The sequence below is a fragment of the Heloderma suspectum genome, chromosome 4 (genome assembly GCF_057233095.1).
Source record: "Heloderma suspectum isolate Gila_16-S chromosome 4, 16-S_ref, whole genome shotgun sequence".
Lineage (NCBI taxonomy): Eukaryota > Metazoa > Chordata > Lepidosauria > Squamata > Helodermatidae > Heloderma > Heloderma suspectum.
The window spans coordinates 176,199,235-176,223,489 of NC_139461.1; positions in this window are offsets into that span (position 1 = coordinate 176,199,235).

The following is a 24,255-nucleotide window of genomic DNA, read 5'->3' on the forward strand; positions in this document are numbered from 1 at the left end:
ATATGATAAGGGGGGTGGGGAGAGAGAGACATAAGAAATTCTCCCAAAAGTCAATGCAGCATGTGTTACCCTTTCCCTTGGTTACCTGTGTGCAGTACTCTGTCCTGACAACCCCAGTTGCTGGAGCGGAACTTGCTGTTGGGAGTTTGTGTAATATAAAATGCACTACTATCATTATTTCCATCACTAGGGTTTCCCCTTGTGTGCTTTTAAGTGTGCGTGACACAAGGCCAGAGAGTTATAGCCCCGTGCTGCTCCCCTGTCATCCAACTAATGGTCTTCCTATGTCATCTTTATATACCGTTGCTGGTTTGCTGTGATTGAGTGCAGATCTTATTTTCTGTCATGGCAACATGGGTGGGGCAGTTGCCATGGAGGCTGGGGGCTATTTTGAATTTTTCTTTTTTCTCCCCCTTGAGCTCAAACGGGAAGAATTTCTTGTGCTACATCTGAGGCTCGTGTAACACTGTGCTGTTGACAGGGGTGCGGTTACAGTCTGAGAGATTGTAGGATTCGGTGCAGGGCTGGTGTAAAGGGTAGTCATGGTTGGGCACCTGCTGAGGGCCCACACCCCAGTCAGGGTCTTCTGACCCCAGGACTTCCTCCTCCTCTTCACCATTGCAGCCCACTTGTTCACCCGTCTTTCACTCTGGCCCAGACTACAGTGGTGCTGAGAAGGAAGAGTGTGAGTTAAGGCAGTTTGAAGCCATTTTGTTTCTGCCACTTTAATTGTAAAATGCAAACCTAAAAAAAGAATTCAGTATAGAAGTACAGACGCAAAAGAAAAGGCGAGACCATGCATATATTCTGTGTATTGAAAGATACCTGAATTCGTACATTAATATAAGCAGAGACAGGGTGCGTACGTTATCGTGGAATTTATCATTCCAAATCATAATAAAAAATAACAATTTTTTGCCCAAATTATTATCATAGTTATTAATGCTTGCATATATGTAGTATGGAAATGTCATAATCACTGCCATATCTCACATTATATAAAGCCAATTGGTTGGGGGCACAACTCTTTTTCCAATAAGAGATTTTTGGCAACAGGAAGACAGTTAATAAGTCTGCATATCATTCTTCTCCATACTACATCTTAAATAAACATTTAACAATTTGTTCAGTATAAAATCATACAAGGCACTACAACAGTTTTTTCATATTTGCAAATATTTGTATTTAAAATCAGCATATGGTTCACCACAATGCCAGCAATTGTCGTGCAAATAAATATAAATCATTTTTAATTTATAGGAGGTTAGGTGCCATTGATCGAATGCCTCTAAAACATTCTCTCTTAAATTCATGACAAATTTCCCCATGAATGTAAATAAATTTGCATATGCAAATTTACATACATTTGCATATTGATATGTGTGTCATTTTGAGGTTGCACTTTCTTCTTGCCTGGGAAGAAGCCCCAGTGAAATCAGTGAGACTTAAAGTAGACATGTATAGGAATGTGATGTGTATATATATATAAAAAAGCATTTGTATGGACATTTTGGTATATGCTAATTTATTTAAATCGATTAATCTTCAAATGGTGTAACAAATGTGCTTATAAGCCATAGTGGTTACTACATCTAATAGGGAGGGAATATCTAGGAGGTTGTAAGCTCCTTTTTGAGAGGCGGGGCAGTACCAGCCTCTTTAAAAGAGGCATTGATTAGACTGCTCCAGAAGAAACCTAACCTAGACCTAGAATATGAAAACAACTGTAGGCTGGTTGCCAACATCCCCTTCCTGGCAAGGTGCTTGAGCGAGTGGTCACTAATTAACTCTAGGCACTTAGATGAAATTGATTTTCTGGATCCATTTCAATTCAGGTTTGGTTTTGGAACAGAAACAGCCTTGTCACTCTGTGGGTAACCTGTACCGAGAGAGGTGCAGAAGGAGTGTGATCCTATTGTTTCTCTTGGACCTTTCTGTTGCTTTCAGTGCTATTGACAGTGGTGTCCTTCTGCATCAGCTGTATGAGTTGGGATGTGTGGGCACTGTATTGCAGTGGTTCTGTTCCTGCTTGGATGGTCAATTCCAGACGGTGGTGCTAGGGAGCTATTGCTCTGTCCTATGGCAGTTATGCTATGGTGTTTCACAGGGCTCTATTTTATCCCCCAGGCTTTTCAACATCTGAGCACGCTACAGGAAGGCCTGGCGTGCCATGGTCCATGGGGTCACAAAGAGTCGGACACGACTTAACGACTGAACAACAACATGAAAATGCTGGAAGAGGCTATCTGGGGATGTCGGCTGAGGCATTTACATCAACAACAATTGATGTTCCAAACCAGTGCTTGGTAATGAACTGGATGAGGGCCAGTAAACTGACACTCAGTCCAGACAAGTCCGAGATACAGTTTGTGGGTGGTTTGTCTGTCTGTCTGAGTGGTGTTTACCCTGTTCTTGTAGGTTCACTCCCCTAAAAGATCAAGTATGTAGTCTGGGAGTGCTCTTGAATCTGTCATTGTAGCTAGAGGCACAGATGCTCTGGGTAGCTTGGAGTGCCTTTTATCAGCTTAGGCTGACATACCAAAAATGACTCTACCTGTACAGAGGTAGCCTTGCAACAGTTATTCATGATCTGGTAACTTTATATTTGTATTATTGCATTGTGTTATATATGGCCCTGCCTTTAAAAATGGCCTAGAAACTTCAGGTCATCCAAAACAAAGTAGCTAGATTGATAGTGGGGGCTGGCTGATAAGATCGTGTTATGCTTGCCATCTGCAGTGGCTGCCAGTCCATTAATGGCCCAGTTCAAAGTGCTGGTTTTAACCTTTAGCTCTAAATGGCTTGGGGCCAGGTCACACAAAGTTTTGTCTCCTCCCACCTTTTCCTACCCAAATCCTAAGATTGTCATCTAAAGCCGTTTTTCAGGTACCACCACCAAATGAGACGAGGCATGTGGCTACAAAAGAGAGGGTCTTTTCAGCAGGGGCACCCCATCTGTGGAATGCCCTTCCCAGAGAGGCTCACCTGGCACCTCCATTATGCTCTTTCTGGCACCAGCTGAAGACCTTTTTATTTTCCCAGGCATGTTACAGGCTGTTCTTTGTGTTTTTGATCTTCACATTTTTTTATCCCCATTGCTGGTTTTTCTTCTGGTTTTATTATGTGCTCCTACTTTTTCTCTCTCTCGGTTTTTATCTGATTTCTGCCATTGTTATTTTGTTTTATCCTTTTCTATCTGACTTGTTTTATTGCTACATTGTATTTTTTAAATTTTCACTGTGCCCAGAGAACTTTATTATTAAAATATAATAAATAAACAAATGAAAACTAGTATATACTAAAACTGAGTATGGATGCACACACAAACATGTTATAATATCTATAATGTTATAGTGCAAGCCTATACATGTCTACTTAGAAGTAAGTTATAGGAATCTCTCTCTATGCGTGCAGCTGTGTTAAATAATATACAAACAATTCTCATATACAGGGGCATTGCAAAAATTGTATAGCCTGGTATAGATACCAATTATCATAATATATATGTAGAATACTTGAGGACTGTTTATAGATCTTTTTAACCTTGTTTTTAGTATTTTATTAAAACCTTGTTTTTAATTGTATATGAGAACTATTTGTATATTTAACACGCCTGCATGCATATGTAGAGAGAGAGTGAGAGAGAGAGTGAGTTTCCTATAACCTATATTGTTTGGTGGCCCTTTTGTGTGGTTTAGGATATTACCTTTTCTGCCAGCATACTTAGGAGTAAGTGCCCCTAAGTTCAATGGGGCTTATTCCCAGGTAAGCATGTATAGGAGTGTATTGTAAGCATGGGCTAACTCTGTGGGTTGGATTGTACACCAGATATACAGCAGCAAGCCTGGGTACAGTCAAGAGGAAGCCAAAGCCAATCCTTACTCCATGATGAACATACCTTATGATACACGTTTATAAAAACACACATTTTTCTTTAAAAACACACACACCACACGCACGCACACACACACACACACACACACACACACAACTCAGGGGCTCACTTCAAAAAGCACATTGTGTGATAGCTGTAAATCTTGGGCAGAGCTTTGTTAGCCAGCCTTACAATAGGTTAGGGCCACACTATCTTTGGTCCTGTTAGCCACACCACAGAGCTAGGTTATAGAACTCCATCTTGTTCTTAAGCTGCTCTCTCGTGTAAGCAAGAGTATTAGGTACAGACCGTGCTTTGGTAGCCTGGCAGAAGGAATGTATTTTGTGCCAAGAACAAGGAGTTATGATAAGGAAAGGGCCAGTATGTACTGACCATCTAGAACATTCCAGAAAAGGGTGGTGAAACTTTTTTCTTTGGGTTTTTGCCTGGTTTGAGCGGTTGCTGGGGACACTTCAAAAAATCTAGGGAGTCATCATTTGATCTAACCAAGAGGTAGGAATATTACGGGAATTGTGTTAAGTCTGTGTATTCATCATCGCAACTATGAACGTCAAGAATACCATCCAGAAGAGTGCCCACACTTAGTCACTAGGAAGACTTTTGAATGACCTGACTAGCTGTAATTGATATTGTAATAATTGCATATTGGTCTACTAAACAACTGCTTTTTGGCAGTTCCTCCTTCATCCTATAAATCAAGATAACAGCTGGGAGTGTACCCTAACTACAAGTTTACATGCATTTGGATCACATCCAGTTTCTTTCTGTTCCAACCCTGCTCCCATTTAAGTGCCCTTTTCATGAGTGACACAACATATGTGTATTTTGTTCTCTATTTAAGCCTGAGTCTGAACCATCTCTCTAGGTCAGGAATGGCTAACTTCCAGGGGTTGCGGGACCTCACTGTTCATATGTCCCCGAACCCACTATTAGCTCCACCTCACCCTGCTTCCAAATTTGTCATCACTGCCAAATTTGCCACTGCAGCTAAATCTACTGCAGCAACAATCACACAAATTTAGTGGGAAATATGGTGGGTGTAGCATGGAAGGCTACACATGGCCCATATGTTGCCCACCCCTGCTCTAGGTGAAACTACACATTACAATAACACAGAGCTGCTGCTGAAAACAGCAGCCCTATGTCAAGTTTTCCTCATCCCCATACATAATGTGTGATGAAGCTTGCCCTTTTATTGACATCACAAATGGTGCTGGGAACAGACATACATAGTGCATATCAAGATGTCGGGGTAGGGATAAAATTTTACTAAACATCACAAATGGAGAAGGGAGACCTTGACACCAGGCTGCTGTTTTCAGCAGCATTCCTGCAGTTATCGTAACAGGTAGTTCAGCTCTCAGCAATTAGTCATCTCTTACTAAACTTAAACAACCCCTTTGGTCTTTTCTTAGAGGACTTACTCTCCAGACCTCTGATCAATTGTCTTGCTTTTCATTGGATGGTTTCTTCTCTCCCTGCCCCCACCCCCCACCAGTTTCTTTATGCCTTTCTGGAAGTGTTGTAACCAGAACTGAACATGTGCCACAGAGAAGGTCTGGTCAATGCTGAAATCACCGGAAGGATTACTTCCCATGTCCGTCTTGAAATTCCCTTAGTAATGCAACCCAATGTATTATGTATTTGCAGCTACTGTGCTGACTCATGTTATCTTGTAATCAGCTATGACTGCAAAGGCTTTCTTTGCGTCCTAGGCAGACATACCTTAAGTGGCCCGTTAGTTCATGACCTTTAACTTATCTTTATTACTATATCATTTTATTGTGTTTATCTATCTTAATCTTTGTTAACCTCCCAGAGAGCTTTGGTTATGGGGCGGTATAGAAATGCAATGAATTAATAATAATAATAATAATAATAAAAAATAATAAATTTATACCCCACTTTTCCTTCTCCAAAGACAAACCCAAAGTGGATCACAAGTTAAAATCAATGAAGAAAAAGATCATAGAAGCAACACACACTACAAAATTCAAAACCCACAACAATAAAAAGAACACTAGGCATAGAAAATACCATTCTGTATTAGCAATGAAGGGCAACAGATCAGCAAAACCCCATAGCATGACAAATATCAGATTAAAATCTAAAACCAAAGCCCAAAGATTTCTGAAAGGGCCACATTTTGGCCAAATGCTTAAAGGAATACTGTTCGGACTTGACAAAGTTATTTGGGGAGGGCAGTATACAAAGTTGGCATCACCACAGTAAAGGTCCTGCTCCTAGTGGATGCCCATCAAGTGTAATTCAGCAAAGGTATTTGGAAAAAGGTCTTTGATGTATGTCCACTGGGATGAAGGCTTTCCTTCAGATTTGTTGTTGTTCAGTTGTTCAGTCGTGTCCGACTCTTCGTGACCCCATGGACCATAGCATGCCAGGCCTTCCTGTCCTTTGCTCTCTCCTGGAGTGTGCTCAAGTCCATATTCATTGCATCGGTGATGCTATCTAGCCATCTCATCCTCTGCTGTCCCCTTCTCCTTTTGCCTTCAATCTTTCCCAGCATCAGGGTCTTTTCCAGTGACTTTTCTCTTCGCATTAGATGGCCAAAATATTTGAGCTTCAGCTTCAATATCTGTCCTTCCAATGAGCAGTCAGGGTTGATTTCCTTTAGAATTGACTGATTTGACCTCCTTGCAGTCCAGGTGACTCGAAAGAGTCTTCTCCAGCACCACAGTTCAAAAGCATCAATTCTTCGGCGCTCAGCCTTCCTTATAGTCCAGCTCTCACAGCCATACATTGCTACTGGGAAAACCATAGCTTTGATTATACAAACCTTTGTCGGCAAGGTGATGTCTCTGCTTCTTACTATGCTGTCTAGGTTTGCCGTAGCTTTCCTCCCAAGGAGCAAGTGGGAAATTGCTCCCAAGGAGCAATTTCATGGCTACAGTCACCGTCTGCAGTGATCTTGGAGCCCAAGAAAATAAAATCTGTCACTGCTTCCATTTCTTCCCCTTCTATATGCCAGGAAGTGATGGAGCCAGATGCCATGATCTTAGTTTTTTTAAAGTTGAGTTTCAAACCAGCTTTTGCACTCTCCTCTTTCACCCTCAACAAGAGGCTCGCTCTTTAGATCCTCTTTGCTTTCTGCCATTGGGGTGGTATCGTCTGAGTATCTGAGGTTGTTGATAATTCTCCCGGCAATCTTAATTCCGACCTGTGATTCATCCAACCCGGCGTTTCTCATGATATACTCTGCATATAAATTAAAGAAGAAGGGTGACAATATACAACCTTGTCATGCTCCTTTCCCAATTTGAACCAATCAGTTGTTCATGTCTGGTTCTTACAGTTGCTTCTTGACCCTCGTACAGGTTTCTCAGGAGACAGGTAAGGTGGTCTGGTACTCCCATCTCTTTAAGAATTTGCCACAGTTTGTTGTGATCCACAGATATGGAGGTCCTAAGCTGTTTAAAACTTAGGGTGGGGTCGTGGGTCAGTGGTGGAGCTCCTGAATCATAGAATCATAGAATCATAGAATAGTAGGGTTGGAAGGGGCCTACAAGGCCATCGAGTCCAACCCCCTGCTCAATGCAGGAATCCAAGTCAGAGCATCCCTGACAAATGGCTGTCCAGCCTTGTCTTGAAGGCCTCCAGTGTGGGAGAGCCCACCACCTCCCCAGGTAATTGGTTCCATTGTCGTATTGCTCTGACACTCAGGAAGTTTTTCCTGATGTTCAGCCGGAATCTGGCTTCCTGTAACTTGAGCCCATTATTCCGTGTCCTGCACTCTGGGATGATCAAGAAGAGATCCTGGCCTTCTTCTCTGTGACAACCTTTCAAGTACTTGAAGAGTGCTATCATATCTCCCCTGAGTCTTCTCTTCTCAAGGCTAAACATGCCCAGTTCTTTCAGTCTCTCTTCATAGGGCTTTGTTTCCAGTCCCCTGATCATCTTTGTTGCCCTCCTCTGAACCCTCTCCAGTTTGTCTGCATCCTTCTTAAAGTGTGGTGCCCAGAACTGGACACAGTACTCCAGATGAGGCCTAACCAGTGCTGAGTAGAGGGGAACTAGTACTTCCCGGGATTTGGAAGCGATGCTTCTATGAATGCAGCCCAAAATAGCATTTGCCTTTTTTGCAGCCACATCACATTGTTGGCTCATATTCAGCTTGTGATCGACAACAATTCCAAGATCCTTCTCGCTCGTAGTGTGGTTGAGCCACGTATCCCCCATCTTGTAACTGTGCATTTGGTTTCCTTTTCCTAGGTGCAGAACTTGGCATTTGTCCCTATTAAATGCCATTCTGTTGTTTTCTGCCCAGTGCTCCAGTCTATCCAAATCACTTTGAATTTTTTTTCTGTCTTCCAAAGTATTAGCTATCCCTCCCAATTTTGTGTCATCTGCAAATTTGATCAGCATTCCCTGCACCTCCTCCTCCAAGTCATTAATAAAAATGTTGAAGAGCACTGGGCCCAGGACTGAGCCCTGCAGTACCCTGCTCGTTACCTCTCCCCAGCTTGAGAAGGTCCCATTGATCAGCACTCTTTGAGTCCGATTCTGTAGCCAACTGTGGATCCACCGGATCGTTGTTTCGTCTAGCCCACTTTGAGCTAGTTTGCTCATCAGGATATCATGGGGCACTTTGTCAAAAGCTTTGCTGAAGTCGAGGTATATGATGTCTACGGCATTAAAGTCGAGGTATATGATGTCTACAGCATTCTGCTTTGCTTGCAGAAGCTCAATCCCTGGCTTCTCCAGATAGGACTAGAAAAAATTCCTGCCTGAAACCCTGGAGAGCTGCAGCTGCTAGTCAGTGTTGACAATACTGAGCTAGATGGACCAAGGTTCTGACTCAGTATAAGGTAGCTTCCGTTGTTTCTATGAGCTTTAAAGATTTTTTAAAAAACAGCTTAAATTGAGCCGAGAAAGAAATAGGCAATCGATAACTCAAGACCACCCAGTCCCAGTTAATAGCCTGGTAGAAAGTTTTAAAAGAATACGAATAAACACTGGATGTTGCGTAGGACCTTGTGGTAGCTCCTTTCTTGTATCAGTGCAGGCATCTGCTGCATTTTGCATCTGGTTGGTCTCATATAAAGGCATCAAAAGAATATTGCAGAGATGCACAACAATGTTATATATTGTAAAGGAGAAAGCAAACTCCCAAGAATTTTCCCCTTGCCTGTCCTCCACTTAGACAGAGAGAGAGTTAGTTAAATATTTGAATCCTTTTACACTTCTAAAAATACCTTTACTAATCAGGCTTCGGAATTCTCTCCTACAAAAGCTATTTTCATTAAACTCTCAAATTAAAAAGGAAGAGTTGGATCCAGATTTTCCCTTCTTTGAGTGGAAGGCAGAATCGATGAAAATCACCATTCCTCCAGCAGACGAATGCATGGGCAGAATTCTGTGCATGGGTCATCTGGATTCAACCCATAAAGAAAACCCCTCTGTATGTGCTAGGAGTGGAGCTTGAGCCATTTCAGAATGCTCAGCTCCTTGATTAAGACAAATACCTGGATTATCTGAAGTGGTATAGGTTTTTTTGCACGGGGCGGAGGGTTTGACATACTGTTATATCCCTCTGTGATTTATTATGGTCTTATATAAGTATATAAGAATTAAGTATTAATAAGTATATGAGTATTAAGTCAGTTTCATGATGGTATGTGTGTGTGTGTGAGAGAGAGAGCAGGGGTGGGGGATGCAGAAGTTGGTCACTAATTCCCAATTGATGTGAAACTTCAAAATAGAGCTCAATCAGTAGACTGAATAAGGATCTAAATGTTCCCCCTTGAAGAAAACAATCGTTCTCTCCAATCAAAACAACAATTTTTACCCAGAACACGTTAATGTGTGATGTCCTCAGATGCCATGCACACAAAGGAAGCATTGGACCAGAGAGGAGTGAATGCCAACTTGTAGAGGACACATTCCTGGATGACTGGGTGTATCATTTGGGGATGGCCCAAAGCTTAATTTGGGGAGCAGAGGACCCATTCCTTACTTGTCATTGTCCTCTGAGGTCATCACGCATCAATGTGTTTTGCGTAAAAATTGCTGTTTTGAATTTGATTGGAGAGAATTGTTGTTTTTCATCAAGGAGACAGTCTCCAGTTCATGGAGATATATGGTATGAGGTAGTCCTAAGCTTAGTTTGGGGTGCAAGAACATCTAAACATTAGGTCCTTGTTCAGTTTACTGATTAAGATATCTTTATTTATTTTATTTATTTATCGCATTTATATCCCGCCATTTTCCTCTTGCAAGGAACCCAAGGCGGCGTACATTATCCTCCTCCTCCTCTCCATTTTATCCTCACAACAACAACCCTGTGAGGTAGGTTGGGCTGAGAGTCCCTGACTGGCCCAAAGTCACCCAGTGAGCTTCCATGGCTGAGTGGGGACTAGAACCCGGATCTCTCGGCTCCCAGTCCACCACTCCAGCCACTACTGGCTTGAAGTTTTGTCCAAATAAGGAGATCGGAACTAGGGTGTGTTTCCACCAGCAATTTACTCCAACATGGCTGCATGTGGAGGTCATGTGGTTTACATGACATTGTGGCCATCCAGCAGGCATCCTGGAGTTTATTGCAGAAAAAATGGTTCTTTTGAGACTGGTTGTAGTCCAACTTTTCCTCTTTACTTCGGCTCAGTTACGGTCCTGTTGGGGTGTGTTCCACCACCCACACTTGCGCTGTTATCATAGTCCTGCCCATGGGGGCATGTAGCCCTGCCCATGAGGGTGTGTGTCGCTCAGCTGCCTGTGACCTCACTGACTCAACCCTTTCCCTCCCTGTTTTCTGGAAGTTTCAATGCCATTTTGGAGCAGGATGCTGAGGGACCAACTTTCTAAAAAACATTGAAAATAAGCACTAGATCACTAGTATGCATAAGCGTGCTATCGCGGGCAAGCAAGTACTCCCACCACAGCCTGAAAATCAAGTTTATCTCAGGTCACTTCCCCAGAACTACATTCACCATGGGGAGGATCCACGGCTAATATTCCTTTGTGTCCTTCAGTCCTGTTTCACAAGCTTCATAGTTCAGCTTTCATTTTACATGCTAAGGTGCTATCTCATTATAACACCATTGCACAGATCTTCCATCAATACGCATACCTTCCATGTCAGTATCTTGCTATTACTCTATCATGAAATAGCACTAACATGCATTTGTGCTATTGCGCAATAGCACATTTATTCAGGGGTGCCTGCGCAGTAGCTTGGAATTTAGAGGGAAAGGAGAAAAAAATTGGTGGAATGGGGCTTTGGTCCGAGAAGTCTACTCAAAAGTAATTCCCATTGTGGTCAATGAGGCTTGTTCCCAAGATTGCCATTAAGGGGAGTAGAGCCTGGAGGGGGGAGCCTCTCTTATTGGTTGAGCAGCCCCTGCCAGTCTGATGACATTCACTTCCAGTCCCCCCATCCTACCTGGAAGTATGTTTGTGTCAGCAACTTATAATGGTGCAGTGCAGTCCTTCGTGGAGCCCTGCGCCATGCAGATGTAGTGCAGTCCTTCGTGGAGCCATGCCAATTCCATGAAAACTCTGGTATTCCTTCATTTGCTTGACCCTTCTGTTGTCACGGAAACATGGCCCTAGTAGCAAACTTCAGCTTTCTGTGTGTGTGTGTGCATGTATAATCTTGTGATAATGGCTTACATTTTGGGCCTATAGCATTGATGACCCTTCCTCTCCTACCTCTAAAGCATGCTGAATGGTTAGCAAAGGAAAAGGAAGGCCAATGCAATGCCAAGGGAAATTTTTATGCTGTAGCATAAGCAGTTCCTTCCTGCCTTTTACTACATTTATGTGTTTCTGTCTAATTATTTCCTTTACTTCAGATAGGCAAGTTAAGTTACAAGGTGGCAATTTTGCAAATGCAAAATTACTGTAATAATGGGAAGAAAAAAAATCTTCTTACTTCCTATTTCTATCCTCTTAACTGTGAATGGCACTGAAATTTAGTTATTTATTACATTTTTATCCCACCCCTCCACTATGTCATTTAGGGCAAAGTACATGTTTCTCCCCCCTTCATTTTATCCTCATATCAGAACTGTGAGGGAGGTTAGGCTGAGAAATCATGACTGGTCTAAGGTCATCTTGTGGGCTTTGTGGCTGAGAGGATATGAACCTTATTCTCCCCTGCCTTAGTCTGACCCTCTAACCACTACACAATGCTCCTTCCCCAAATTAATCAATGAAATATGAGCCTTCTCATGATAGCAAAGGCAGTAATAGCCCAATGGTGGTGGAAGGGGAAGCCCCCAAACATTTGTGAAAATGAGTGCTGTGTGACGGAGTGAGCTCCCGTCTTCAGTCCCAGCTCCTTCCAACCTAGCAGTTTGAAAGCAAGAAATTGCAAGTAGATAAATAGGTACTGCTTCGGCGGGAAAGGTAACAGTGTTCCGCGCACCTCGGTGTTCAGTCATGCAAGCCACATGACCACGGAAGCGTCTTTGAACAGCGCTGGCTCTTCGGCTTAGAAATGGAGATGAGCACCACACCCTAGAATCAGACACGACTGGTTGGGGACACCTTTACCTTTAATGGACTTGGGGTTGGTCAGAATGACCTTGCAGTGGTCCATCACAGCCCAGTGTCTCTGACTGCAAAGATATTCAGGATCCCTTCTAGCTCTGTAATTCTTGACTCTTAAGATTTCTGTAACTAAAGCTATCTGTGTGGCTACTCTGAGGCAATGCCTCTTAAAGGACAGTTGCTAGCTGGTAACATTCTGAAGATCTGCTTCAACCAAAGAAGGCATAGATGATGGGTGGAAAGGACTCGCCTTCCTTTCCACACCAGACAAGGGGAGGGGGCGAGTGAGGGCCTGTGTGTATAACAGGAAGTCATTCTGTGCTGGAAGCCTGGAATTGGTCTGAATAGGAGGCAGAGACTCGGCTTTGCTCTCTGCAGGAACTCCTATGGGACTATCAGTTCTCCTAGACATGTGAGAGGGAGCAGGTATCTGGTGTGTGTGTTAATGCTGTGAACCCTCTTTCTATGTTCAGACTGTGTGCATATGTAAATAAACCCTGTATCGCAGAAATACCATAATTTTCCAGTGACCTCCTTCTAGGAAAACTGAACCCTGGGTAAGTACTAGAGTCCATAAAACTTCTCATTGCTTGGGAATGGAGTGCATGCACAGAACACTATCATGGGAAAGACAACCGTTTGAATGGTCTCACAAAAATTTCAGGGTTTGTTTGCTTTTTACTTTGCTAAAATATATGTGCTGTGCAGAGCCTAGAGGATGAGTGATGGACAAACTGCTTAAATATAGCTCAGCATGCATTTATTGATTTAAGCAAATGGCAACAGTGTGAAGAAGGATAATGTTGTGGCATATGCCCTGGTTCAGAGATTCTCTCAAATTATATTGTCAGTATGTTGGCAACCACAGTTTTCTCTTATAACCAGATACCATCTAGAGCCAGTTCAGTACTTCACTCTGATATGGGTAATACAGAATTCTGTTTCTTAAGAAACACTCTCTCAGACAAGATTTGTCTTTTTACTACCAAGTATTAGCATAACAGTGGGCCGCGGTGGCTTAGTGGTTAAGACGCTGAATTGCAGACCGGAAGGTCAGCAGGACAGCAGTTCGAGACCCGAGTGCCGCGTGACGGAGTGAGCTCCCGTCTTCAGTCCCAGCTCCTGCCAACCTAGCAGTTCAAAAGCAAGAAATTGCAAGTAGATAAATAGGTACCGCCTCGGCGGGAAAGGTAACAGCGCTCCGTGCACCTCGGTGTTCAGTCATGCCGGCCACATGACCACGGAAGCGTCTTCGGACAGCGCTGGCTCTTCGGCTTAGAAACGGGGATGAGCACCGCACCCTAGAGTCGGACACGACTGGTTGGGGACACCTTTACCTTTACCTTTTTATTAGCATAACAGTACTAAATACAAGAGCTTATGAATGCATACATTAAACACATGAAACATCTAACATCATTCTTAATCAAGACTTCTAAGCAGAGTCAAGTACATTTGCTAGTTCCCAATGATAATCAATATCAGGCTTACCAGGTTGATTCTACAGGCAACACATTGAGGAAAGCTGATCCTAAAGGATAGCTTCTACTCTTGCGTGTTCTGGTTCTCCTTTATATACTTTTTGTATATGCTACAAAATATGTCCAAACTACTTTTGCTATAGTTTATATTTCTTATCTCAAAATTCCAAAGATAACCTTTCTACTTTAAATTTTCATATGTCTAAATGAGATTATCAAATGTTGAAGTTCTTATAGAAATTAATGCACGTACCAACATACTTATCCAAACATTTTTGCTTTCTTTGAAAGATTACAGGTATGTTTTTGACACAAACATATTTCCATGACATCATCCTGTCTTGTGAGCTTGTTTTTCTTACATATTTATGGTCTGGGATGAGGCCTCTTGGTCAATTATCTGATGTCCCATCAGGCCTTATAGTTTTATGATACCCTTCTAAGTGAAAGTTGTAACCCTAAATTTAACACTGACACCTCCTTATTTGGATTCCTTTCTTATCAGTAAAAGGGTGCTAATGATCTATTTCTAATGGCCTGGTACAATTGTCTCTCATCTGGCAAACCTCAGAGATTAAACATTTTTTTACTCCTGGGTCAGAAGACTATACTGGGTGGTATTAGACATTGAAATTTCATGTTTAATTCCAGAATTCTCTTGGAGGCATTTGATTATAGCATTTCCTAATTGAGCAGCAAGGGTAAGATGATGCAAATATGAATGAAATATTTGTTTGATCTGCCACAACTTGCAAGAAAGATATTAGTGTGTAAGATCCACAGTTCTTCTGAAATGTTTTACATGAGTTTAACATTGTGAATGATGTTGTTTTAATGTATTTATTGTAATATCATTGACTGTAAATTGTCATTTTGATCAATTGATTTGTTCAGCCTATTGCATTGATTTGCATACCTGTATCTGTGAAATACATGTTAAACTTAAAGCACAAGCCTTCCCTCTCCTCCAATTAGCCTGGAATGTAGCATCAGTATGAAAGTTACTTCACACAGTTGGTGTTTATATCATAATATCTGTATGAAGATATTAGCCCGCTTCACGTCTTACTCGTGTGATGAGGCATCACATGATTAAAGGGGCTGCCCTTCTGGTCCCAACCCCGAGGACTCGTGTCTCCTCCATGTGTTAGTGTGGATGTCGGCAGTGGGGAATTTTACCCGCATAAATCTCTATGGGATAGGCTCCCCTGGGTCCTGGAATTCTGTATGATCATGAGTAAACATGAGGTTTGCTATGCACAGATTATTATTATTATTATTATTATTATTATTATTATTATTTGCAATTGGCCTTTAATGCGATTTTTACTGGCGTAGAGATTGTGATGGGGAAAAGCTTCACATTTAATATCTTCATGTCAGGTTACTGTGAAGGGTACAGAAGCAGGGACATAAAAAGGTGACAAGAATATTGTGAAAACAAAACAGAAGTAGTTGTGTTGACCATAAGAAACACTCCAAAATGCATATTAATGTAATACCTTTATTAGGTCAACTGAAAGATCACCAACAATGTGCATACTTTGAGATCTCATCAGGCGCAGATGAGGCGCATCTACAAAAAGCAGGTTGGGCAGGACAAGGGATGGGGAATATTAATATTATGGAACCATGTATGTAGGGGCCTGCAAAGAGTGTTCACAGTTTGCACAGTTTGCTCCTACCTGGAGATACCTGTTCTAAGGGGCCGGTTCTTCCCATATCCTTTAAACTGTGACTAGGCTGGGGGGTGGGGTGGCAGGGGAGGATGTCGTCAGAGGTCAAACTAGCCCTGAAGGGGCAATCCTTTAAACTGTGAGGTGGATTGCCCCTTAGTAGTTTAAAGGGTGGTAGAAGTGGGTTCAGAGAATTCATGCCTGAAGGTGCACAGTCACTGACCGCATTCCCTCCCCTGCCTCCTTTGGGCCCCGGACCACTTCCTTCCCTTCAGCCTAACTTCCAGCTCTAACAGGCAGGGGCACGTGCCCCACACCTCCTCTGCCATTGTTCACTGTCAACATGTGGGTGGCACATATCGGCAGTCCACAGTTCCTGCTGGGTTTGTGGGGAATGGGCAGGCAGAGCATTTTTTTGAAGGCAGGATTTTCCTGCATAGCTGGGTGATTTTTTCCCATTTTATGGGTGCATTCCAGCCCTTTTCCCTTCACACACTTTGTTGCTCAGTGTGTGTCCATAGTACAGGATACCCACATTTTATATATACCAGAGGTGTAGCCATGTGAGGGCCAAAACAGACATTGACCTGGTTCACAAGATCATTTTGAGCCACCGTGGCTTAAATACAGTGGCTTGCAACATGGGTCGGGTGCCCACGGGCGCTCATTTTGTAACACCCCCCCCATAGGTTGCTGTGTCATCTGAACCTGGTGAGAGTGGGTTGTCGATGTAGTTAGCAAACCATCCACAATCCTAAAATAGCCCGTGGGCTCTGGGTGGTTCATTAACCATGCCACCAACCCACCCTCGCTAGGTTTGGATGACACAACAACCTACAAGGGTGGTGGGGTTTGGATTATGGCACATGCTGCAAGCCATGGGCTCTTATTTAAGCCACCATGCCTCAAAATGATCGTGTGGACCTGGCCTTTATTTCAAATCTGTATCTAGAGGTTATGTCTTTTTCTCCCCCTTCATTTTTGCTCTACAAGATAGATGCAAGGTGTGCGTGATCCAGATCTTAAAAGCTCTCCTACTCCTCATGCTAGTGTCCTGATCCAGACTGGGGTCTGTGTGCTTACTCTAGAGTAAAAATGGAGGTGATTGGGAAAGTCGTGGCTGCTAGATACGGATTTAAAGTAATGTCTGTTTTGTCCATGAGTCTGTTGCAGCAAAAGCAACAAATAGTCTTGTGACCCCTTAAAGAGTAGCAGATTAATTTTTGGCACACGTTTTTGTGGATGCTGCACAAAAAAATAAATAAATGGACAGTGTCCATGAAAGCTTATGCCAAAATAAATTTGTTGGTCTTTAAGGGGCCATGAGATTCCCTTTACATATAGGCGGAGTGGTGATTCTGATCTTCCCAGGATGAAACAATCGCCCCCAGCCCCCTTCACACCCACACTCTACAGAAAAGCAACAGATGTGGTCATGAAGGATTATCTGAATGACTTGTTTTACTTTCTGTAATGTTTGCTCTTTATCTGATCCGGGATTCTGACACAACACACAGCAACACTATTTGGAACAATGTGTTCATGTAAAAGAAAACATTTGTTCTACTCCATTTAAAACATTGCAAGGGCAACAAGCGAGGCAGTGTTTGTATGATTCTTAGAATAAATTAAATGTGTTTTATGCTGTCTTTTATTTTTGTCCCACTCTTCCTCCAAAGAGCTCTATTGTAGAAATAAACCTTTTCTTGACTGACGGACCCGTTTTATGATGCATTGTTACGGAATAAGTGGTTGTTGTCCCTATCCAAAACTTTTTGTCCCCAGATGTGTTTTTTTGCAGGATGTGTGTGTTGCTATGGCTGTGCTATGGGATGGGTGTACACCAGGTGAAATCCAGCCGCAATTCCCCGGGGGCAGTATGGTAGTTTCATAGAATTATAGATTTGGAAGGGATCTTGGGGTTCATCTAGTCCAACCCTGTGCTCAGACTTCTGCAGAATTCTGCATGCAGAATTCAACCGCAACAGCCTTCCCCAAACTGGTGCCTTCCAGACGTTTCGGACTATACCTCCCAGGATTCCTGACCGTGACCATTGGCCATGCTGATTGAGGCTGATGGGAGATGAAGTCCAAAACATCTGGAGGGCACCAGGTTGGGAAAGGCTGAACTGCAGCATCCCTGACGACTGTCCAGCCTCTGCTATTTGTGTGTGCATCAATCAGTCCATTGATCAGTGGAGGCTGGTGCCTCCGATGTCAGTGGGGCAGTGAATCTTCTCCTAGAGTTTCAGTCAGAACTCTAAAGGAGCTATTCAAGGTGTGAACTTTGGGTAGCTCTGTTAGAATTCTGAGTGCTTCTGACTGAAACCTGGAGCGGATTCACTGCCCCAGTGACATCAGAGCCACCAGCCTCCACTGTCATCAATACTACATGTTAGTTTTACTTGTTAGAAAAGAACTTTGGGGGTAGTATCCAAAGCTAGTCTTACATAGAGAAGACCCATTGAAATGAAGGGGACTTAAGTTAGTTGTGACTAATCTAAGTTTCATTAATTTCAATGGGTCTGCTCTACGTAGAACTAATATTGGATAGATACTACCCTTGGAAAACAGTCATGCTTTTTCAGAATTGCTTGCCAAGAAAACTAAAAAATACCAAGTTCATTCTGAAATGAGCCAAGGACAGTTCAGACATCATTGCATGCAACTCGATCTGATGTATGTTTACTCAAGTCCTATTTTACCCAATGGTGTAGGGTCCCATAAGACTGCATTGTTAGTGTTTAGCTTTGGCTGGATCCTGATTTCCTCCACAAAGACCCTCACGATGCCTTACACCAGAAGAAATTTTGAAAAATTATAAAATGAGATTAAAACTTTTCAAACACAAAATCATTATGGTAAGTAATACATGTAGAAGGCAGCAGCACACTAAAAATTAATAAGCTTCAGGGCCACAGGAAGTTTAATGGAAAAGAAAGGTTTTCACCAACCATTTAAGAGCCAAAACAAACATTACTTTAGATCTGTATCTAGCAGCTATGCCTTTTTACTTTTTTTTACTCTAGAGTAGGCACAAGGGCCCAATCCAGATTGGGAAGCTTGCATGGGGTGTATGGGGATTTAACTTCCCATGCACAAACACACACACAATGAGCCCAATCTGGATGAGGCGATCTATGTCTACTCCAGAGTAAACATGAAAAAAAGATGCAACTGCTAGGCCCAAAACAGACATTACTTTACATTTGTATTTAACTGATCAATTGAGGTCTCACTTGGGAGGGAATTCTGTACAGGTGCCACCACTGAAAAAGCTCTGTTCTTAGAAGAGGACAGTCTCACAGCCAACAGTAGAAGGCAGCCAAACAAATATTTCTCCAGATAATTTTAATTCATAGGAAGGTGGCATATGGGAGTGGCGGGGGGAGCATTCCATGAGCTCACCCAAACCCAGACCATTTTAGAGATTTCAAAGTAAAAACTGGAATGTTGAATTTAGCTTGGAAACTGGCAACAAACAATGTGGCAGTAAGCATAGATGGTAAAGAATCGATGTCCATGTGTGCTCTGCGGTTAGCTTCAGCTGGGAGCTGGGCCGCTGCGTTCTGGACCAGCTGATGGGCAGTCCCATCAACAGTTCATTACACAAATAAACCAAGAAGTTACCAGAGCATTCAAGACGACAGCCGAGTCCTTTAACTATGGATCTGCACTTGGCAAATCAGCCAAAGCTGAAAGAACACACCGTCTAAAAGCACCAGCACTTCCCAGATCACTCCGATATTGCAAGCCTGTTCCTTTAAAGAGGGGATGACCCCAACAAGCACAGGCATGCACCCTATATCCAAACTATTGGACCTACTCATAATCAACAACTCTGTCTTCTCTTATCTGGGTGGAGCTTCAGTTTATTCATCCTTATCCAACCCATTACTGACCTCAGGCAGTCATTCACCAAGGAAACAAGTATATCAGTAAACCTCAGGCTATCCTGATGCCAAGGGAAAGAGGAAATACAGCTGGGTGTCAGCAGCGGACAGATGATACCATACTCCAAACCTTGTATTAAACCTTGCATTATACCTTGCATTAAAGAGGCAGACAAAGAACCATGTGAATTTCAGCAGTAACCGCATCTGGAGTAACTTTGGATATCATGTATTTAATTAATTAATTTATTTATTGCATTTATATCCCACCCTTTTTTCCTCTTTAAGGAACCCAAGGTGGCGTACATAATCCTCTCCATTTTAGCCTCACAACAACAACCCTGTGAGGCAGGTTGGGCTGAGAGCCTGTGATGGGCCCAAAGTCACCCAGTGAGTTGCCATGGCCAAGTGGGGACTAGAACCCAGATCTCCCAGCTACCAGCCCAACACTGTCACCACTACACCACACTGGCTCCCGGTAAACAAACTGTATTTGTTTTTTTATGCAAACCTTTTATGTCCAAAGTTGAAACCAAGAGGTGGATCATGTGGGTTCAAGCAACCTGGTTTAACTTGTTTCACTTTAACCAATGTGAGTGTTTCTCTCTCTCTCTCACTGTGAAAGAATGGAAACCCACACATGACTCCCCACCACATCTGATTAGCTTTGTCTGTCATTCGTGACCAACCCCTGTGGAATTTTCAGTTCTTGTTGTTCATTGGACAAGGAAGCTGAGAGTGAATGGTTGCATGCAGAGATTCAAATGGGACAGATCACATAGTAGAACCACCCACCTCTGAACAAGGGAAAACCACAGTGGCAGCCATTTGGTTTGGCTACCTTGGCTTGGGGTCTGGTGCTTATCTCAGCATCGGGTTGCAGACAAAGAGGTAAACAGAAACAAAGTCACGCAATCATCTACTGATGACAGGTCCAAAGAAACAATAACCTTTTAAGGTCACAGTGATTGTTCTTCTTTTGTATCCACAAACTGTGAGACTCTTAGCTAGAATTCAAATGAGCTCACACAGACAACTTGAAATTCAGCAGCAGCATTTCCAGTTTTGCAATTTACATTTCAGACATGAAATCTGAATGTGCCCCCCTGCCCCTTGAAATGATACTGCTTTTGACTTGATGGCATCTTTGGATCCTGTTTTAGGCAGATATCAAATATGAAATCCCATAAGCTGTTGAATGCCATTGCGCAAAAGTGATCATATATAGTACAATGCTAACTGTTATGCCACATCAGCTTGTTGTTCAGTCGTTCAGTCGTGTCCGACTCTTCGTGACCCCATGGACCATATCACGCCAGGCCTTCCTGTCCTGCGCCCTCTCCCGGAGCTTGCTCAAGTTCATATTCATTGCATTGGTGATGCTATCTAGCCATCTCATCCTCTGCCGTCCCCTTCTCCTTTTGCCTTCAGTCTTTCCCAGCATCAGGGTCTTTTCCAGAGAGTTTTCTCTTCTCATTAGGTGGCCAAAATATTTGAGCTTCAGCTTCAGTATCTGTGTCCTTCCAATGAGCACTCAGGGTTGATTTCCTTTAGGATGGACTGATCTGACCTCCTTGCAGTCCAGGGGACTCGTAAGAGTCTTCTCCAGCACCACAGTTCGAAAGCATCAATTCTTTGGCGCTCAGCCTTCCTTATAGTCCAGCTCTCACAGCCATACGTTGCTACTGGGAAAACCATAGCTTTGATTAGACAGACCTTTGTCGGCAAGGTGATGTCTCTGCTTCTTACTATGCCGTCTAGGTTTGCCATAGCTTTCCTCCCTTGCTTTTCCTAGCAAGCGTCTTTTAATTTCATGGCTACAGTCACTGTCTGCGGTGATCTTGGAGCCCAAGAAAATAAAATCTGTCACTGCTTCTATTTCTTCCCCTTCTATATGCCAGGAAGTGATGGGGAGAGATGCCATAATCTTAGTTTTTTTAATGTTGAGTTTCAAACCAGCTTTTGCACTCTCCTCTTTCACCCTCAACAAGAGGCTCTTCAGATCCTCTTTGCTTTCTGCCATTAGGGTGGTATCGTCTGCGTATCTGAGGTGGTTGATAATTCTCCCGGCAATCTTAATTCCGACCTGTGATTCATCCAACCCGGCGTTTCTCATTATGTACTCTGCATATAAGTTAAATAAGCAGGGCGACAATATGCAGCCTTGTCGTACTCCTTTTGCAATTTTGAACCACTCGGTTGTTCCATGTCTGGTTCTTACTGTTGCTTCTTGACCCTCGTGCAGGTTTCTCAGGAGACAGGTAAGGTGGTCTGGTACTCCCATCTCTTTAAGAATTTGCCACAGTTTGTTGTGATCCACGCAATCAAAGGCTTTAGCGTAGTCAATGAAGCAGAAATAGACGTTTTTCTGGAATTCTCTTGCTTTCTCCATGATCCAGCGAATGTTGGCGATTTGATCTCTAGTTCCTCTGCCTCTTCGAAACCCAGCTTATACTTCCGGTAGTTCTCGGTTCACATACTGCTGAAGCCGAGCTTGTAGGATTTTGAGCATCACCTTGCTGGCATGTGAAATGAGCGCAATTGTGTGGTAGTTTGAATACTCTTTGGCATTGCCCTTCTTTGGAATTGGAATGTAAACTGACCTTTTCCAGTCTTGTGGCCACTGTTGAGTGTTCCAAATGTGTTGGCATATTGAGTGCAGCACTTTAACAGCATCATCTTTTAGCATTTTAAATAGCTCAGCTGGAATACTGTCATCTCCGCTAGCTTTGTTGTTACTAATACTTCCTAAGGCCCACTTGACGTCACTCTCGAGGATGTCCGGCTCCAGTTCAGTGACCACACTATCATGGCTATCAGGGACATTAAGATCTTTCCTGTATAGTTCTTCTGTGTATTGTTGCCACCTCTTCTTAATCTCATCTGCTTCTGTTAGGTCCCTGCCTTCTTTGTCCTTTATCATGCCCGTCTTTGCACAAAACGTTCCCTTCAGATCTCCGATTTTCTTGAAGAGATCTCTAGTCTTTCTCATTCTGTTGTTTTCCTCGATTTCTTTGCATTGTTCATTTAAGAAGGCCTTCTTGTCTCTCCTTGCTATTCTCTGGAACTCTGCATTCAGTTGGGTATATCTTCCCCTTTCTCCTTTGCTTTTCGCTTCCCTTCTTTCGTCAGCTACTTGTAAAGCCTCCTCAGACAGCCACTTGGCTTTCTTACATTTCTTTTTCTTTGGGATGGATTGAGTTGCTGCCTCCTGAACAATGTTACGGACCTCCGTCCATAGTTCCTCAGGCACTCTGTCTATCAGGTCTAATCCCTGAAATCTATTCCTCACCTCCACTGTATATTCATCAGGGATATGATTTAGGTCATACCTGAATGGTTTAGTGGTTTTCCCTACGTTCTTCAATTTAAGCTGAAATTTTGCAACAAGAAGCTCATGATCTGAGCCACAGTCAGCTCCAGGTCTTGTTTTTACTGACTGTATAGAGCTTCTCCATCTTTGGCTGCAAAGGACATAATCAATCTGATTTCGATATTGACCATCTGGTGATGTCCATGTGTAGAGTCATCTCTTGTGCTGTTGGAAAAGAGTGTTTGCTATGATCAGCATGTTCTCTTGGCAAAACTCTATTAGCTTTTGTCCTGCTTCATTTTGTACACCAAGGCCATGCTTGCCTGTTATCCCGGTGATTTCTTGACTTCCTACTTTAGCATTACAATCCCCTATGATGAAGAGGACATCTTTTTTTGGTGTTAGTTCTAGAAGGTGTTGTAGGTCTTCATAGACCCGATCAACCTCAGCTTCTTCGGCCTCAGTGGTTGGGGCATAGACTTGAATTACTGTGATGTTGAATGGTTTGCCTTGAATTCCTACTGAGATAATTCTATCGTTTTTAAGATTGTACCCCAGTACTGCTTTTCCCACCCTTTTGTTGACTATGAGTGCTACTCCATTCTTCTAAAGGATTCTTGCCCACAGTAGTGGATATGATGGTCACCTGAATTAAATTTGCCCGTGCCTGTCCATTTTAGTTCGCTGATTCCCAAGATGTCGATGTTCAGTCTTGCCATCTCATGTTTGACCACCTCCAGCTTACCTTGATTCATTGATCTGATATTCCAGGTTCCTAAACAATATTGTTCTTTACAGCATCGGATTTTCTTTTCACCACCAGACACATCCACAGCTGAGTGTCCTTTCGGCTTTGGCCCAGCCGCTTCACTCTTTCTGGCGCTACTTGGAAATACCCTCTGCTCTTCCCCAGTAGTATATTAGACACCTTCCGACCTGAGGGGCTCATCTTCCGGCGTCATCTCTTTTAGCCTTGTGATACGTTCCATGGGGTTTTCTTGGCAAGAATACTGGAGTGGGTTGCCATTTCCTTCTCCAGTGGACCACATTTTGTCAGAACTCTCTGCCATGACCTGTCTGTCTTGGGTGGCCCTGCACGGCATAGCTTATGGCTTCACTGACTTACAACAAGGCAGTGATCCATGAAGGGGGCCACATCAGTTTAGCTACTTTCAAATACGTAATCACACCCACTGGCCATGCCCTTTCAAACTAATGCATGCACCGGCCCCATACCTCTGGTAGTCACACACTTGATATTAGTGTAGGAACCTACACATGACCATTGAGTGTGTTGGTGTTGGGTTGTGTGGCCAGCAGGCATGATCCCACCTCACCTCACATGTTCCCTGAATGGTGGAGGGGAGTGAGTACCCCTTATTTACTCCATGAAAACTGCTTTAAAGGAGTCATACTACAGTTAACAGAAACAGAGTGTCACTAGTGAGAGCAGGAGTGGGCAACTTGTGGCCCTCCAGATGTTTTGGCC